Genomic DNA, 18,996 nt, shown 5'->3' with positions numbered 1-18,996 from the left:
GGCCTAGGGTACGATGGTGTGGTGTGGCGATGACCCATTCTGCACACTTCTCACCATAGATTACACAGGTCCTGTGCCCTTAAAATAACCTCTAAATCTAAGCCCTAACGCTAACTCTAACACTAACCCTTAACCCTAAACTAAGCCCTGACCCTAACGCCCAACACTAACATTAAACCCTTACCCTAATCCTTACCCATAACCCTAATGCCTAAACGTAACCCTAACGATGAACCCTAAACCTAACCCTAACCCCAAACCCTAACCATAACACTTAACTCTAACCCTAAACCTAACATGAACACTTAAACCTAAACTTAACCACTAACCCTAACACTTAACCTTAACCCTAACCGTTAACTCTCACACTAACCCTTAAACCTAACCCTAATCGTAATCTTTAACCCTAAACCTAACAGTTAACCCTTACCCTGTACCAAAACCTAACCCCTAACCTTAACCTTAACCCTAACACTTGACCCTAAAGCTAACTGTAACCATTAAACCTAACACTAATCTTTAACCCTGACCGTAACTCTAACCCCTAACCCTAAGCCCTCACCCTAATGCTAAACTTTATCCTTAACACTAACCATAATCCTATCCCTAAATCTAATTCTCAGACTTCTTGCTTTCTCAGAGTTTAGAAAGCCTACAATCCTCCCATGCCATGCGTGAAAAGAGGCTCTGCCACTGTGTCCTGCATGAAACCCAGGGACCCATACCCAGTGTACGATAGAGAAAGTTCTCGGCCACAATCCTAGACCCCTAATCCTCCCGCCTAGTGCAGACAGGGCCCGTGCCCTAAGCATAAAAAGTACGCCTAACATATAACCCTAACCTTGAACGTAACACCTAACCCTGATCCTACTGCTCACCTTATCATGTAGACCACACTGTAACCCTAACTTTAACCGCATCTCCTAAAGTTAATGCATAACACTTACACTGAGAACAACGCCTATCCCATAATTCTAACCCTAAATCTTAGCCATAACTATAAAACCTAATCCCTAACCCTAATTCTAAACTGCTAACCCTAACCTTAACACTACCAACAACCCTAACACTAACCCTAACCCTAACCCTCACCCCTAATCCTACCCTATGCCTAAAAGTAACCCTAACTCCTAACCCTTATCCCTAACCAAAAGCCCTGTCCCTAACCATAAGACTTAAGTCTCACCCTTATACCCTAACCCTAATACGAATCCTTAAGCCTAACCCCCAATCCTAACAATTAACCTTAACCCTAACTGTTAACGCTCACCCTAACCCTTAAATCAGACCAAAACCCTAACACTTAACCCTAACCCTAATCCCTAATGCTAACCCTAAGCCTTAACCCTTTACCCTAATCCTATCCCTTAAGCCTAACCCTAACCCTAATTCCTAACCCTAACCATAATCCCTAACCCTAACCCTAACACTAACCCTAACTCTGAATCTAACCCTAGCCCCTAAACCAACACTAACCCCTAACCCCTAACCCTAACACTAACACTAACTCCTAATTTCTAACCCCTGAACCACACTCGAACCCTAACCCCTAACCCCAAACAATTAACCATAACCATAACCCTAATTCTCACACTTCCTCCATTTTCAGAGTTCACCAAGCCTACAATAGAGCCATGCCATGAGTGAGAAGAGGCTCCGCCTGAGTCCTGCATGTAGGTCTGGGCCCAAGGCCCAGGTACGATGGTGTGGTGTCAAGGGGACCAATTCTGCACCCTTCTCACCATAGATTAAACAGGTCCTGTGCCCTTAAACTAACCGCTAAATCTAAGCCCTAACACTAAACCTAAACGCTAACCCTAAACCTAAGCCCTTATCCTAATGCCCAACACTAACACCAAACACTCACCCTAAACCTAACCCGTAACCCTAACCCCTAAACGTAACCCTAACCATGCACCCTATATCTAACCCTAACCCCTAACTCTAACCATAACACTTAACTCTAACCCTAAACTAACATAAACCCTTAACACTAAACCTAATCCCTAACCCTCATGCTTAACCCTAACCGTTAATCCTCACACTTACCTTTAAACCTAACCCTAATTGTAATCTTTAACTCTAAACTTAACACTTAAACCTTAACCTGTACCAAAACCTATCCCCTAAACTGAACCCTAACACTAAACCTTAACGCTAAACCTAACTGTAACTGTTAAACCTAACACTAACCTTTAACTCTGACCCTAAACCTAACCCCTAACCCTAAGGCATCACCTTAACACTAAACTTCATCCCTAATTCTAACCATAATCCTAACCCTAAATCTAATTCTCAGACTTTTTCTTTCTCAGAGTTTAGAAAGCCTATAATCCTCCCATGCCATGTGTGAAAGGAGGCCCTGCCACTGTGTCCAGGGGCCAATACCCAGCATACGATAGAGTGATTTCCCGGCGAATATGCTAGCCCCCTAACCTCTCCGCCTAGTGCAGACAAGGCACGTGCCCTAAGCATAAACACAACCCCTAACCAATAACCCTAACCATAACTGTTAACTCTCACCCTAACATTTAACCCTGACACTAACCCTAACCCGTAAACCTATCCCTAAACCTTTACCCAAAGCCTAAGCCTTAACTCTAACACTATCATTTAACCCTAGCCCTAACCCCTAAATGTTACACTAACCATGAACCCTAAGCCTAACCGTAACCCCTAACACTAACCATAACACTTAACTGTAACCCTAAACCTAACAAGACCCCTTAACCCTAACACTAACCCCTAACCCTAGCCCTTAAACTTAACCCTAAACTTTTACCCTCACACTAACCTTTAACACTAACCATAATGCTAATCTTTAACCCTAAACCTAACACTTAACTCTTACCCTGTACGAAACCCTAACCCCTGACCTTAACCCTGACAATAAACCTTAACCCTAAACCTAACTTTAACCGTTAAAACTAACACTAACCTTAACCCTAACTCTAACCCTAACCCTTAACCCTAAGCCCTCACCCTAACACTAATCGTCATCCCTAATCCTAACCATAATCCTATCCCTAAATCTTAATCTCAGACGTCTTCCTCTCTCAGAGTTTAAAAAGCCCTCACCCTAAAATTTAACCCTAAACCTAACTGTAACTGTTTAAACTAACACTAATCTTTAACCATAACCCTAACCCTTAACCTGAACCCTAAGCCAAACTCTTAACCCTAATCCTATCCCTTAACCCTAACTCTAATCCCTAACTCGAACGCTAACACTAACCCCAACCCTAAACCTAACCCTAGCCCCTAACCCAACCCTCACCCCAACCCCTAACCCTAACACTAACCCTAACCCCTAATGCCTAACCCCTAACCCTCATTTGAACACTCTCTCCTAAACCCAAATCCCTAACCCTAACCATAACCCTAATTCTCACACTTCTTCCATTCTAAGAGTTAACCAAGCCTACAATACAACCATGCCATGCATGAGAACAGGCTCCCCCTGATTCCTGCATGTAGGTCTGAGCCCAAGGCCCAGGGTACAATGCTGTGGTGTCTCAGCGACCGATTCCACACCCTTCTCACCATAGATTAAACAGGTCCTCTGACCTTAAACTAATCGCTAAATCTAAGTCCTAACACTAACCCCTACCCTAAACAGAAACCCTGACCCAAACTCCCTTCACTAACACTATACCCTTACACCAAACCTAACCCCTAAACCTAACCCCTAAACATAACCTTAACCATGAACCCTAAACCTGAACCTAAACCCTAACACTTAAGTGTAACCCTAAACCTAACACGAACCCCTAATCCTAACCCTAAACCCTAACCCTAACCCTTCACCTTAACCCTAACCGTTAACCCTCAGCTAACCCTTAAACCTAACACTAATCCTAATCTTTACCCCTAAGCCGAACACTTAACCCTAACCCTGTACCAAACCCTAATCCCTAACACTAAGCCCTCTCCCTAACACTAAACTTCATCCCTAACCCTAACCGTAATCCTAACCCTAAATCTAATTCTCAGACTTCTTGCTTTCTCAGAGTTTAGAAAGCCTACAATCCTCCCATGCCATGCATGAAAGGAGGCTCTGCCACTGTGCCCTGCATGAAACCCAGAGGCCCATACCCAGCATACGATAGAGTGGGTTCCTGGTGACAATCCCAGCCTCCGAGCCCCCCCACCTAGTGAAGACAGGGCCTGTGCCCTAAGCATAAACACTGCCCCTAACCCATAACCATAACCCTGATCATAACATCTGACCCTGATCCTATTGCTCACCTTAACATGTAAAACTCACCATAACCCTAATCCTAACCCCTTATCCTAACGTTAATGAATAATACTTACCCTGAGGACAACACCTATCCCATAATTCTAACCCTAACTCTTATTCATAACTGTAAAACCTAATACCTAATTGTAAGCTGCTAACCCTAAATTTAACCCTACCAACAGCCCTAACACTAACCCTAACCCTAACCCTTGATCCTTAAGCCTAAACCCTAACCCTAACCCTAACCCTAAGTATAAACTCTACCCCTCACCCATAACCCTAACCCTGAACATAAAACCTAACCCTAACCCTAACCCTAACCCTAACACTAACTTTAACCGCTTACCCTAACTTTAAGCATAAAACTGACCCTGAGACCAACCCCTATGCCATAATTCTAACCCTAACTCCTTACCATAACCATAACACCTAATCCCTAACCCTAATTCTAAACTGCTAAACCTAACCTTAAGCCTACAAAAAACCTTAACGGTAACACTAACCCTAACACCTAATCCTAACCCTGTGCCTGAAAATAAACCTAACCCTTAACCTTTAACCCTAATGCTAACCCATAACCCTAACCATAACACTTTACTCTAACCCTAAATCTAACACGAACGCTTAACACTAGCCCTAAACCCTAACCCTAACCCTTAAACACAAACTTAACCATTAACACTCACACTAACCGTCAACCCTAATCCGAATTCTAATCTTTAACCCTAAACCTAACACTTAACCCTAACCCTGTACCAAACCCTAACCCCTAACCATAACCCTCACCCTAAAACGTAACCCTAAACCTAACTGTAACCGTTAAACCTAACTCTAACATTTAACCTTAACTCTACCCATAATCCCTAGCCCTAATCCCTCACCCTAGCACTAACCTCATTCCTAACCCTAACTATAATCCTAACCCTAAATCTAATTATCAGACTTCTTGCTTTCTCAGCGTTAGAAAGCCTACAATCCTCCCATGCCATGAATAAAAGGAGGCTCTACCACTGTGTCCTGCCGGAAACCCCAGTGCCCATACTCAGCATACACTAGAGTGGGTTCCCGACGACAATCGCAACCCCAAACCCCTCCCCCCCTGCCTAGTGCAGACAGGGCCCGAGTCATAAGCATAAACCCTACCCCTCACCCCTAACCATAACCCTGAACATAACACCTGACCCTGATCCCATTGCTCACCTTAAAATGTAAATCTCACCATAACCCTAAATTTAACCCCTTATCATAACGTTAATGCATAACACTTACCCTGAGAACAACTCCTATCTCTGAATTCTAACCCTAACTCCAAGCCATAACCATAACACCTAATCCCTAATGCGAATTCTAAACTGCTAACCCTAACCTTAAACCTACCATCAAACCAAACATTACCCTAGCCCCTAACTTTAAAACTATGCCTAAAAATAACCCTAACACTTCACCCTTAATCCTAACCCCTAACTCTAACCCTAACCCTATCCCTAAGACGCTAACCATAACCCTAACTGTTAACCCTCACCCTAACACGTAACCCTGAACTTAACCCTAAACCTTAACACTAACCCTTAACCCTAACCCTAAGCCAAACCCTTAACCATAATCCTATCCTTTAACCCTAAACGCTAACCCTAATATTAACCCCAACCCTAAACCTAACCCTAGCACCCTAACCCAAACCCAACAACTAACCCCTATCCCTAACACTAACCCTAACTCCTAATCCCTAGGACCTAACCCTGACTCGAACCATAATCCCAAACTCCAAACCCCTAACCCAAACCCTAACCCTGATTCTCACACTACTTCCATTCTCAGAGTGAAGCAAGCCTACAATACAGCTATACTATGCGTGAGATGAGGCTCCACCTGAGTCCTGCATGTAGGTCCTTTCCCAAGGATCAGGGAACGATTTTGTGCTTTCGTGGAGACTCCGACAGCACCTTTCTCACCGTAGATAAAACAGGTCCTGTGCCCTTAAACTAAAAGCTAAATCTCAGCCCTAACACTAACACTAACCCCTAACGGTAAACATAAGCTCCGACCGTAACGCTGAACACGAACTCTAAAACCTTACCCTAAACCTAAGCCCTAACCCTAACACTAACCCCTAAACATAACACTAACCATGAACCCTAAACCTAACCCTAACCATAACACTTAACGCTAACCCTAAAGCCTACACGAAGACTTATTCCTAACACTAACAAAAACCCTAGCCCTTAGTCTTGATCCTTATCATTAACCCTCACACTAGCCCTTAACCCTAACCCTAATCCTAATCTTTAACCCTAAAGCTAAAACTTAAGCCTAACACTGTACCAAACGCTAAACCTTAACCTTAACCCTAACCCTAAAACATAACCATAAACCTGACTGTAACGGTTAAACCTAACACTAACCTTTAACCCTAACCACTGACCTTAAGAACGCACCCTAACACTAACCTTCATCCCTAAACATTACCATAAACCTACCCCTAAATCTAATTCTCAGACTTCTTGCTTTCTCAGAGTTTAGAAAGCCTACAATTCTCCCACGTCATGAGTAAAAGGAGGCTCTGCCACTGTGTCCTGCAAGAAACCCGGGGGCCCATAACTAGTGCATGATAGAGCGGGTTCCCAGTGGCAATCCTAGTCCCTAACCCCCCCCTCCTGGTGAAGACAGGGCCCGTGCGCTAAGCAAAAACACTATCCCTAACAGATAACCCTAACTCCAAACATAAAACCTAACCCTGATCCTGTTGCTCACCTTAAAACATAAACCTAACCATAACACTAATTTATCCCCTTATGTTAACGTTAATGCATAGCACCCAAAGAAGAAGCTCTATCCCATAATTCTAAACCTAACCCCTAGCCATAACCATAACACCTCATCCATATTCTAAAGTGCCAACCCTAAACTTCAACCTACCATCAACCCTAACCCTAACCCTAACCCTTAACCCTAAGCCCTCACCCTAACACTAATCTTCATCCCTAAACCGTGCCGTAATCCTAACCCGAAATCTAATTCTCAGACTTCTTGCTTTCTCAGAGTTTTGAAAGCCTACAATCCTACTAAGCCATGCATGAAAGCCCGCTCTGCGACAGTGTCCTGCACGAAACCAGAGGCCCATACACTGCATACGATAGAGTAGGTTACCAGCGACCATCACAGACCCCTATCTTTGCCTCCTAGTGCATACAGGGCCCGTGCCCAGAGCATAAATCCTACCCCTCACCCATAAGACTAACCCAGAACATAACACCTAACCCTGATCATACTGCTCACCTTAAGAGGTAAAGCTCACCATAACCCTAACTTTAACACCTTATCTTAACGTTAATGCATGACACCCTGAGAAAAAGCACTATACTGTAATTCTAACGCTAACTCCTAGCCATAACCATAACACCTGATCCCGAATTCTGAAACACCAACCCTAACCTTAACCCTACCAACAACACTAACACTAACCCTAACACCTTACCCTAACCCTACGCATAAAAATAACCCTAACCGTTGATCCTTAGTCATAACCCCTAACCTTATCCCTAACACTTAACCCTAATCCCAAGCCTAACCATTAAACATAACCCTAACACTTAACCTTAAACCTAACCTTTACCTTAATGCCTAGAGATCTAACCCTAACACTGACTTACAGTTAACACTAACCCTAACCCCCTAATGTTAACCTTAAACCTGAACCATAAACCTAACCCTTAAACCTAATCCTATCCCTAACCCCCTAACCCTATCCCTAACTGTTAACCCTCACCCTAACCCTTAACCCTGACCCTAACCCTAAACCTGAACCCTTACCCTAAGCCTAACCCTTAACCCTAACCCTATCCCTTAACCCTAACGCCTAACCCTAACGCTAACTCCAAACCTAAACCTTACCCTGGCCCCCTAAACCAGAGTTAACACCTAACCCGTAACACTAACTCTAACCCTAACCACTAATCCCTAGCACCTAACCCTGACTCCAAGCCTAACCCCTAACTCGAAACCCCTAACCCCAACCCTAACCCTAATTCTCACACTACTTCCATTCCCGAGTGAAGCAAGCCTACAATACAGCCATGCCATGTGTGAGATGAGGCTCCGCCTGAGTCCTGCATGTAGATCTTGTCCCAGGGCCCAGGGAATGATGTTGTGCTTTCGTGATGACTCCGACCGCACCCCTCTCACCGTAGATTAACCAGGTCCTGTGCCCTTAAACTGACCGATAAATCTAAACCCTACCACCAACGCTAACCCCTGACCCTGAACCTAAGCCCCGAGCCTAAAGCCCAACACTAACTCTAAACCCTTACCCTAAACCTAATCCTTAACCCTAATGCTAACCCCTAAATGTAACGCTAACCGTGACCAGTAAACCTAACCCTAACCTCTAACACAAACCCTAACACATAACTCGAACCCTAAAGCTAAACCTAACCCTTAACCCTAAACCTAAACCCTAACCCTAACTCTTAACCTTAACCCTAACCGTTAACTCTCACGCTAACCTTTAATCCTAACCCTAATCCTAATCTTCAACCGTAAACCTAACACTTAACCCTAACCCTGTACCTAACCCTAACCCTATACCAAACCCTAACCCCTCATCTTAACCCTAACCGTAAACCTCAACCCTAAACCGAACTGTAACCGTTAAACCTAAGAGTAACCTTTAACCCTAACCCTAATCCCTAACCCTAAGCCCTCACCCTAACACTAAACTTCATCCTTAACCCTAACCAGAATCCTAACCCTAAATCTAATTCTCAGACTTCTTGCTTTCTTAGAGTTTAGAAAGCCTGCAATCCTCCCATGCCATGCGTGAAAGGAGGCTCTACCACTGTGTCCTGCATCAAACCTACGGGCCCATACCCAGAGTACGATACAGTGGGATCCTGCTGACAATCCCAGTCCCCTAACCTCCCCCCACCCCCGCCTAAGGCAGACAGGGCCCGTGCGCTAAGCATAAACAATACCTGTAACAGATATCCCTCACCGTGAACATAACACCTAACCCTGTTCCTATTTCTCCCCTTAACACGTAAACCTCACTGTGAGCCTAACTTTAACCTCTTATCCTAACGTTAGTGCATAACCCATTTCCTGAGAACAACCCCTATCCCATAATTCTAACCCTATCTCCTAGTCGTCACTGTAACACCTAATCCCTAACCCTAATTCTAAACCGCTAACTCTAACCGTAACCCTGCCTACAACCCTAACACTGACAGTAACCCTTACTTCTAACCCCAACGCTATGCCTAACAAAAACCCTTAACCCTTCACCCTAACCCCTGAGCATTACCCTAACCTTTAACCGTAATCCTAATCCTAACCATTAAACCTAACCCTAGCTCTTAAAGCTAACCCTAAACCTTACCCTCACGACTAGACCTAACCCTGACACTAACCTAACACCTAACCCTAACCATAACCCCTACAGCTAACCTTAACCCTGAACCCTAAACCTAAACCTAACACTGAACCCTCACTATATCCCCAACCTCTAAGCCTAATCCTAACCGTTAACCCTCACCCTAACACTTAAACTGGACCATAACACTAAACATTAACCCTAACACTAAACTTTAACCCTAAACCTGAGCCCAACCCTTAACCCTAATCCTATCCTTTTACCCTAAACCTAACTCCTAAACCTAACCCTAAGACTAACCCCAATCCTAATTCTAACCATACCCCTTCATAAAACACTAACTCCTAACCCTAACACTTACCAAAAACCCTAATCGCTAATCCCTAACACTAACGCTTAACCTTTACCGTAACCGTTAACCATCACCCTAACCCTTAACGCTGACCCTAACCTTAACCTTTAATCTAAGCCTGACCTTAACCCTAACAGTAAGGAAACCCTCACGTCAACCTTATCCCTTATCCCTAACCCTAACACTACAGCTAAAAATAACACTAACCTTTGATCCTTAAACCCAACCCCTAACACTTACTTTAACCCCAAACCCTAACCCTACTCCTAAGCATTAAACCTAACCCTATCTCTTAACCCTTACTCTGACGCCTAGATCTAACCCTAAAATCTAACCTACCACCTAATCCTAACCTTAAGCCCTAATGCTAACTCTAACCCTGAACCCTAAACCTACCCGTAAACCCTTAACACTAACCCTATCCATAAACCTTAACCCTGACCCTAACCATTACCCGCACCCAAGCATTTAACCCTGACCCTAACCCTAATCCTTAACGATAAACTTAACTCTAAACCCCAACCCTAAGCCCAACACTTAACCCTAATCCTAACCCTTGACCCCTAACCCTAAACCTAAGCCTAACCCCAACCTGAACCCTTAACCTTGACCCTTACCCTTAACCCTCACACTAACCCTACTCCTAATCTTTAACCATGAAGCTAAAACTGAAGCCTACCCCTGTGCCAAACGCTAAACCCAAACCTTAACCCGAACCCTGAGACTTAACCGTAAACCTAACTGTAACTGTTAAACTTAACACTAACCTTTAACCCCAACCCCTAACCCAAGACCCCACCCTGACACTAATCTTCATCCCTAAACATTACCAGAATCCTACCCCTAAATCTAATTCTCAGAGTTCTTGCTTTCTCAGAGTTTAGAAAGCCTACAATCCTCCCATGCCATGAGTAAAAGGGGGCTCTGCCACTGTGTCCTGCATGAAACCCAGGAGCCCATACCCAGCGTACCATAGAGGGTGTTCCCGGGGACAATCCCATCCCCCTATCCCCCGCCCCCCGCCCAGTGCAGACAGGGCCCGTACGCTAAGTATAAACACTACCCCTAACAGATAACCCTCACCCTGAACATAACACCTAACCCTGATCCTATTGCTCACCTTAAAACATAAACCTCCCCGTAACCCTAACTTAGCCCCTTAACTTAACGTGAATGCATAACACCTTGAGAAGAAGCCCTATCCCGTAATTCTAATCCTAAACCATAGTCATAACCGTAACACCTCATCCCTAATTCTAAAACGTCAAACCTAACCTTCACCCTACCAGCAACCCTAACCCTAACCCTAACCCCTAACCCTAAGCCCTCACCCTAACCACTAATCTTCATCCCTAAACCGTTCCGTAATCCTAACCCAAAATCTAATTCTCAGGCTTCTTGCTTTCTCAGAGTTTTGAAAGCCTACAATCCTACTAAGCCATGCATGAAAGCCGGCTCTGCCACAGTGTCCTGCATGAAACCCAGAGGCCCATACACTGCGTGCGATAGAGTGGGTTCCCAGCGACCATCACAGACCCCTAACTTCGCCTCCTAGTGCATACAGGGCCCGTGCCCTAAGGATAAACCCTACCCCTCACCCATAACCCTAACCCAGAACATAACACCTAACCCTGATCCTACTGCTCACCTTAACAGGTAAAGCTCACCGTAACCCTAACTTTAACCCCTTATCTTAACGTTAATGCATGACACCCTGAGAACAAGACCTGTACCGTAAATCTAACGCTAACTCCTAGCCATAACCATAACACCTAATCCCTAATTCTGAAACGCCAACCCTAACCTTAACCCTACCAACAACACTAACACTAACCCTAACCCCTTACGCTAACCCTACGCCTAAAAATAACCCTAACCTTTGATCCTGAGTCATTACCCATAATCTTAACCCTAATCCTCAACCCTAATCCCAATCCTTAACCATTAAACTTAACCCTAACTCTTAACCCTAACCCTGACCTTTACCCTAATGCCTAGAGATCTAACCGCAACACTGACCTACAGTTACACTAACCCTACCCTCTAATGCTAACCTTAAACCTGAACCATAAACCTAACCCTTAACCCTAACCCTATCCCTAACCCCCTTACCCTAACTCTAACTGTTAACCCTCACCCTAACCCTCAACCTTGACCCTAACCTTAAACCTTAATCCTAACCATGCGTTTCATGAGCCTCTGCCTTTGTCCTGCGTGACAGTTGAAGCCCAACACCCAGGGTAAGATGAAGTGGGGACGCAGCCTTGCTCCACACCCACAGTGCCCCGTACATTAGACGGGGCCCGTGCCCTAACACACACCATTAAACGTAAGCCCTAACCCTATCACTAAACCAAACCCTTCGTAAGCCCCGAATCTAACTCCTAACAGTAACCCTAATCCCTGACCCTTACTCTTGCCTCTCACCCTAAACCTAAACCCAACCACTAAACATAATCCTAATCTCTAACCCTAACAGTAATCCTAACCCTAATTCTAACCTAAAACCCTAACCCCTAAATCTAATCCTAGTCCCTAACACCTAACCTTACCCTAAACCGAATTCCAATTCTCAGAGTTCTTCAATTCAAAAACTTAAAAAAGCCTAGAGTCCACCAATGCCGTGTCTGAGATGAGCGTCCGCCCCTATGTCCTGCATGACAGGCAGGCGCCAATGCCCAGGGTACTATGGAGTGGAGTCCTGGGGTCTGTAGGCTTGCTAAACTCCAGTTTGGAAGAATTGCTATAGTCATATATAGGGATGCTTACATTTACTTATAGAAAGCAACTATTGATGTGTGATTTGTAGGCTTGCCTTACTCTAGTTTGGATGAAGAAGCTGAATCATATATAGGAATATTAGCCTTGAGTTAGAGGAAGCATCTATGGGGGGTGCTTTTTTGGCTTGTTAAACTCTGGTTTGGAAGAAGTTCGAGAGTCTTATATAGGAACGATATCATTCATTCAGAGAAAGCAATTATAGGGAGTTGGTTTGTAGGCTTGCTAAGCTCTAGTTTGGAGGAAGGCGAGAGTCATATATAGAATGCTTACGTTCACATAAAGCGTCTACGGGGGGACGGTTTCTAGGCTTCCTAAACTCTAGCTTGGAAAAAGAGGACAGTTATGTATAGGAACTCTCGGCGGGGGATTTGTAGCATTGCTAAAATCTTAGATTGGAAAAGTTGCGAGAGTCATACATAGGAATGTTAACATTCACTCAATGAAAGCAACTATAAGGGGTGCTTTCCAGGCTGGCCACACTCTAATTTGGAAAAAGTGCGACAGTCATATATAGGAAGGCTTATATTCACTCAGACAAAGCAATTATGTGTAGGTGTATAGTAGGCATGCTAACTCTAGTTTGGAAAATGTTGAGAGCCATGTATAGGAAAACTTACAGTAACTTAGAGAAAGCAAAGAACAGGGGTGGAGTGTAGGCTTTCTAAACTCTAGTTTGGAGGAAGTGCCATAGTCATATATAGGAACGCTTAAATTCGTTCAGAGAAAACAGCTGTCGGGGATTGGTTTGTAGACTTATTCAACTCTAGTTTGGAAGAAGTGCGAGAGACATATATAGGAATGTTTACATTGACTCAAAGAAAGCAACTATGGGGGAGTGTTATTTTGGCATGCCAGATGTTAGTTAAGAAGAGGTACAAGACTCATATATAGGAACGCTTACATTCACACAGCGAGAGCAACTACGGAGTAGTGTCAGGTAGACATATTAAAGTCTAGCTTGGGAGAAGTTCCAGAGTCCTATATAGGAAAGGTAACAGCCACTTTGAAAAAGCAAGTTTTGGCGGGTGGTTTGTAGGCCTGCAAAACCCTGTTTTGGTTGAAGTGTGAGAGTCATATATGAGAACGCTTACATTCACTCAGAGAAAGCAACGATGGGGTTGTTTGTAGGCTTACTAAACTGCAGTTTGGAAGAAGCAGGAGAATCACATATAGGAGCACATACATTTTGACGCACTGAAAGTAACTATGGGGTGGTGTTTTATAGGCATGCTAAACTCTAGTTTGGACGAAGTTTGAGAATCACATATAAGAAAGCTTAGAGTCACTTAGAGAAAGCAAATCTCTGGGTGTGGAATGTAGGCCTGCTAAACTCTATTTTGGTTTAAGAGTGAGAGTCATATGTGGGAAGGCTTACATTCCCTCAGAGAAAGCAACGACGGCGTGGTGGTTTGTAGGCATACTAAACTCTAGTTTGGAAGAAGTAGGAGAATGATATATGGGAACGCTTACATTCGCGTAGAGAAAGCAATTATGGGGTGGCGTTTTTGTAGCCATGCTAATCTCTAGTTTGGAAGAAGTTAAGGAGTAATATATAGGAAAGGGTACAGTCATAGAAACCAACTCTCGGGGGATGTTTTGTACACCTGCAAAACTCCAGTTTGGAAGTGGGAGAGAGTCATATTGGGGACCGCGTGCATTCACTCAGAGAAATCAACGATGGGATTGTGATTTGTAGGCATAGTCAACTCTAGTTTGGAAGAAGTACGAGAATCGTATATAGGAACGCTTACCTTCACGCAGAGAAAGCAACTATGGAGTGATGTTTGTATGCCTACTAAAATATAGTTTGGAGGAAGTTCGAGAGCCATATCTGGGAAGCTTACAGTCACTTAGAGAAAGCAACCCTCGGGGGTGTTTCGTAGGCCTGCTAAACTCTATTTTCAATGAAGTGTTAGAATAATATATGGGAACTCAGTGAAAGCAACGTTGTGGTTGTGGTTCCTAGAAGAAGCAAGAGAATCACATGTAGAACCGCTTACATTCCGGCACCGAATGCAACTATGGGGTGGTGTTTTGTAGGCTTGCAAAACTCTAGTTTGGACGAAGTTTGAGAGTCATATATAGGAAAGTTTACAGTCACGTAGAGAAAGCAACTCTCTGGGTGTGGAATGTAGAGTTATTTTGGTTGAAATAGAGTTATTTTGGTTGAAGTGTGAGAGTCATATATGGGAACGCTTACATTCACTCAGAGAAAACAACGTTTGGGTGGTGGTTTGTAGGGCATACTAAACTGTAGTTTGGAAGAAGTACGAGAGTCCTATATAGGAACACTTACATTCACACAGAGAAAGCACTTATGGCGTCAGGTTTTGTAGGCATGCTAAACTGCAGTTTGGAAGAAGTTGGAGAACCTTATACAGGAAAGATTACCGTCACCTAGGGAAAGCAACTCTCGGGAGATTTTTTTGTACACATGCTAAACTCTAATTTGGATGAAGTGTGAGAGTCAAACATGGGACCGCTTACATTCCCTCAGAGAAACAACACTGGGGTGGTTTTTGTAGGCATACTAAATAGTTTGGAAGAAGTACGAGAATGATATTTGGGAAGGCTTACATTCACACAGAGAAAGCAACTACGGGGTGGTGTTTTGTAAGCATGCTATAGTTTGGAAGAAGTTCCAAACCTGAACAGTCATTTAGAGAAAGCAACTCTTGGTGGGTGATTTTTAGGTCTGCTAAATTGTATTTTGAAAGAAGTACCAGAGTCATATATACTAATGCTTACATTCATGCAAAGAAAAAACCATGGGGTGATGTTTTGTGGGCATGTTAACCTGTAGTTTGGAAGAAGTTGGAGAGTCTTATTTAGGAAAGCTTACAGTCACCTAGAGAAAGCAACTCTCGGGAGAGCCTTTCTTGGCCTGCTAAACTCTACTTTGCATCAATTGTGAGAGTCAAACATGGGAATGCTTTCATTCATTCAGAGAACGCAACGTTTGGGTGGTGGTTTGTAGGCATTCTAAACTGTATTTTGGAGGAAGTATGAGAGTCATGTATATGAACGCTTACATTCATGCAGAGAAAGCAACTGTGGGGTGGTTTCTAGGCATGCTAAACTCTAGTTTGGACGAAGTTTGAGAATCACATATAAGAAAGCTTAGAGTCGCTTAAAGCAAATCTCTGGGTGTGGAATGTAGGTGTGCCAAACTCTATTTTGGTTTCAGAGTGAGAGTCATATATGGGAAGGCTTACATTCACTCAGAGAAAGCAACGATGGTGTGGTCATTTGTAGGCGTACTGAACTCTAGTTTGGAAGAAGTAGGAGAATGATATATGGGAACGCTTACATTCATGCAGAGAAAGCAATTATGGGGTGGCTTTTTTGTAGCCATGCAAATCTCTATTTTGCAAGAAGTTAAAGAGTAATATATAGGAAAGCGTACCGTCATTTATAGAAACCAACTTTCGGGGGATGATTTGTAGGCCTGCAAAACTCTACTTTGGAAGAAGGGGGAGAGTCATATGGGGGACTGGGTATATTCACTCGGAGAAATCAACGATGGGGTTGTGGTTTGTAGGCATACTAAACTCTAGTTTGGAAGAAGTACGAGAATCATTTATAGGAACGCTTACATTCATGCAGAGAAAGCAACTATGGAGTGATGTTTGTATGCCTACTAAACGATAGATTGGAGGATGTTCGAGAGTCATATCTGGAAAGCTTACAGTCATTTAGAGAAAGCAACTCTCTGGGGGTGGTTCGTAGGCCTGCTAAACTCTATTTTCAATGAAGTGTTCGAATCATATACAGGAACGCTTACATTCACTCAGAGAAAGCAACGTTGGGGTGGCCGTTTTTGAGCATACTAAACTCTACTTTGGAAGAAGTACGAGAGACATACATAGGAACGCTTACATTAACACAGAGAAAGCAAATACGGGGTGCTGTAGTGCAGGCATGCTAAACTATAGATTGGAAGAAGTTCGAAAGCTGACAGTCACTTAGAGAAAGCAACTCTTGGCGGGTGATTTTTAGGTCTGCTAAATTGTATTTTGAAAGACGTACAAGAGTCATATATACAAACGCTTACATTTATGCAGAGAAAGAAACTATGGGGTGATGTGTTGTTGGCATGCTAAACTGCAGTTTGAAAGGACTTCCAGAGTGTTATATAGGATAGCTACAGTCACCTAGAGAAAACAACACTCGGGACAGCTTTGCAAGCCTCTAAACACTAATTAGCAGCAATTGTGAGAGTCAAATATGGGAAAGCTTACATTCACGGAGAGAACACAACGTTTGGGTGGTGGTTTGTAGGCATAATAACTGTAGGTCGGAAGAAGTAGGAGAGTCATATATATGAACAGTTACATTCACGCAGAGAAAGAAACTGTTGGGTGGTGTATGTACGCATGTTAATCTATACTTTGGAGGAAGTTTGAGAGTCATATCTGGGGAAAATTACAGTCACATAGCTAAATCAACCATCGGGGACTGGTTTGTAGGTCTGCTAAATTCTATTTTGGAAAAAGTGATTCATATAAGGGAATGCTTATGTTCACTCAGAGAAAGCAACGATGCGGTGGTGTATTGTTGGCATGCTAAACTTTAGTTTGGAAGAAGTTCGAGAGTTTTACATAGGAAAGCTTACATTCACCTAGAGAAAGCAACTCTCAGGATGTGGTTTATAGGCCTGGTGAACTCTAATTTGGATCAAGTGTGAGAGTCATACATATGAGTTCCAAAATACAGTTTAGTATGCCTACAAACCACCAGCCTAACATTGCTTTCTCTGAGTGGATATAGGCCTTCCCTTATATGAATCTCGGACTGCTTTCAAAATGCAATTTGCCAGACCTACAAAACACCGCCCGAGAGTTGCTTTCTCTCACTATAAGCTTTCCTATATATGACTTTGGGACATAGTTTAGCATGCCAACAAAAGGCCACCCCATAGTTTGCGTGAATGTAAGCGTTCCTATGCATCACGCTCGTACTTCTTCCAAAGTATAGTACACCTACCAACCACCTCCCCAACGTTGCTTTTTCTGAGTGAATGTAAGCATTCTTTTATTCTCGTACTTCCTCCAAACTCCAGTTTAGTGTGACTAAAAATCACCACCGCAACCTTGCTTTCTCTGAGTGAATGTTAGCGTTCCCATTTATGATTCACACTTCATCCAAAATAGAATTTAGCAGAACTACAAACCGGCCCCCAAGGGTTGCTTTCTCTGTGAGACTGTAAGCTTTCCTATTACTCTTAACTTCTTCGCAACTAGAGATTTGCATGCCTACAAAACACCACCCCATAGTTGCCCTCTCTGCGTGAATGTAAGCACTCATATATATGACTCTGCTACTTCTTCCAAAATACAGTTTAGTATGCTTACAAACAACCAACCAAACGTTGCGTTCTCTGAGAGAATGTTAGCGTTCCCAAGTATGACTGTTCCAAATGATGCAAAGTAGAGTTTAGCAGGCTTACAAACTATCTCTCAAAAGTTGCTTCCTCTGGGGGACTGTAAGCTTTCCTATAAAAGACTGTCGAACTTCTTCGAAACTGCATTTCAGCACGCCAACAAAACATCACCACATAGTTTCTTTCTCAGCATAAATATAAGCGATTTTATATATGACTCTTGTACTTCTATCAAAATACAATTTAGCAGACCTCAAAATCAACCGCCAAGAGTTGCTTTCTCTAAGTCACTGTCAGCTTTCGAACTTCTTCCAAATTATATTTTATCATGCCTACAAAACACCACCCCATAGTTGCTTTCTCTGCGTCCATATAATCGTTCATATATATGACTCTCGTACTTCTTCCAAACTGGAGTTAGTATACCTACAAACCGGCACCCAATTTACCTTTCTCTGAGTGAATGAAGCGTATCCATGTATGCCTCTTTCACTTCATCCAAATTAGAGTTTAGCGGCCCACAAACCACCTCCTGTGAGTTGCTTTCTCTAGGTGACTGTAAACTTTCCTATATAAGACTCTCGAACTTCTTCCAAACTACAGTTTAGCATGCCAACAATACAGCGCCCCATCGTTGATTTCTCTGAGTGAACATAAGCGTTCCCATATATGACTCTCACTCTTCTTCCAAAATAGAATTTAGCAGACCTACACAACACCCGATGGTTCCAATTCTCTAGGTGACTTTAATTTTTCCCACATATGACTCTCGAACTTCCTCCAAACTAGATTATGATGATTACATAGGCCACCCCACAGTTGCTTTCTCTGCGTGAATGTAACCGTTCATATATGACTCTCCTACTTCT

This window comes from Eulemur rufifrons, chromosome 19 (genome assembly GCF_041146395.1).
Source record: "Eulemur rufifrons isolate Redbay chromosome 19, OSU_ERuf_1, whole genome shotgun sequence".
NCBI lineage: Eukaryota > Metazoa > Chordata > Mammalia > Primates > Lemuridae > Eulemur > Eulemur rufifrons.
The sequence above is the reverse complement of the archived record's forward strand: the minus strand, read 5'-3'. Positions refer to the sequence as shown.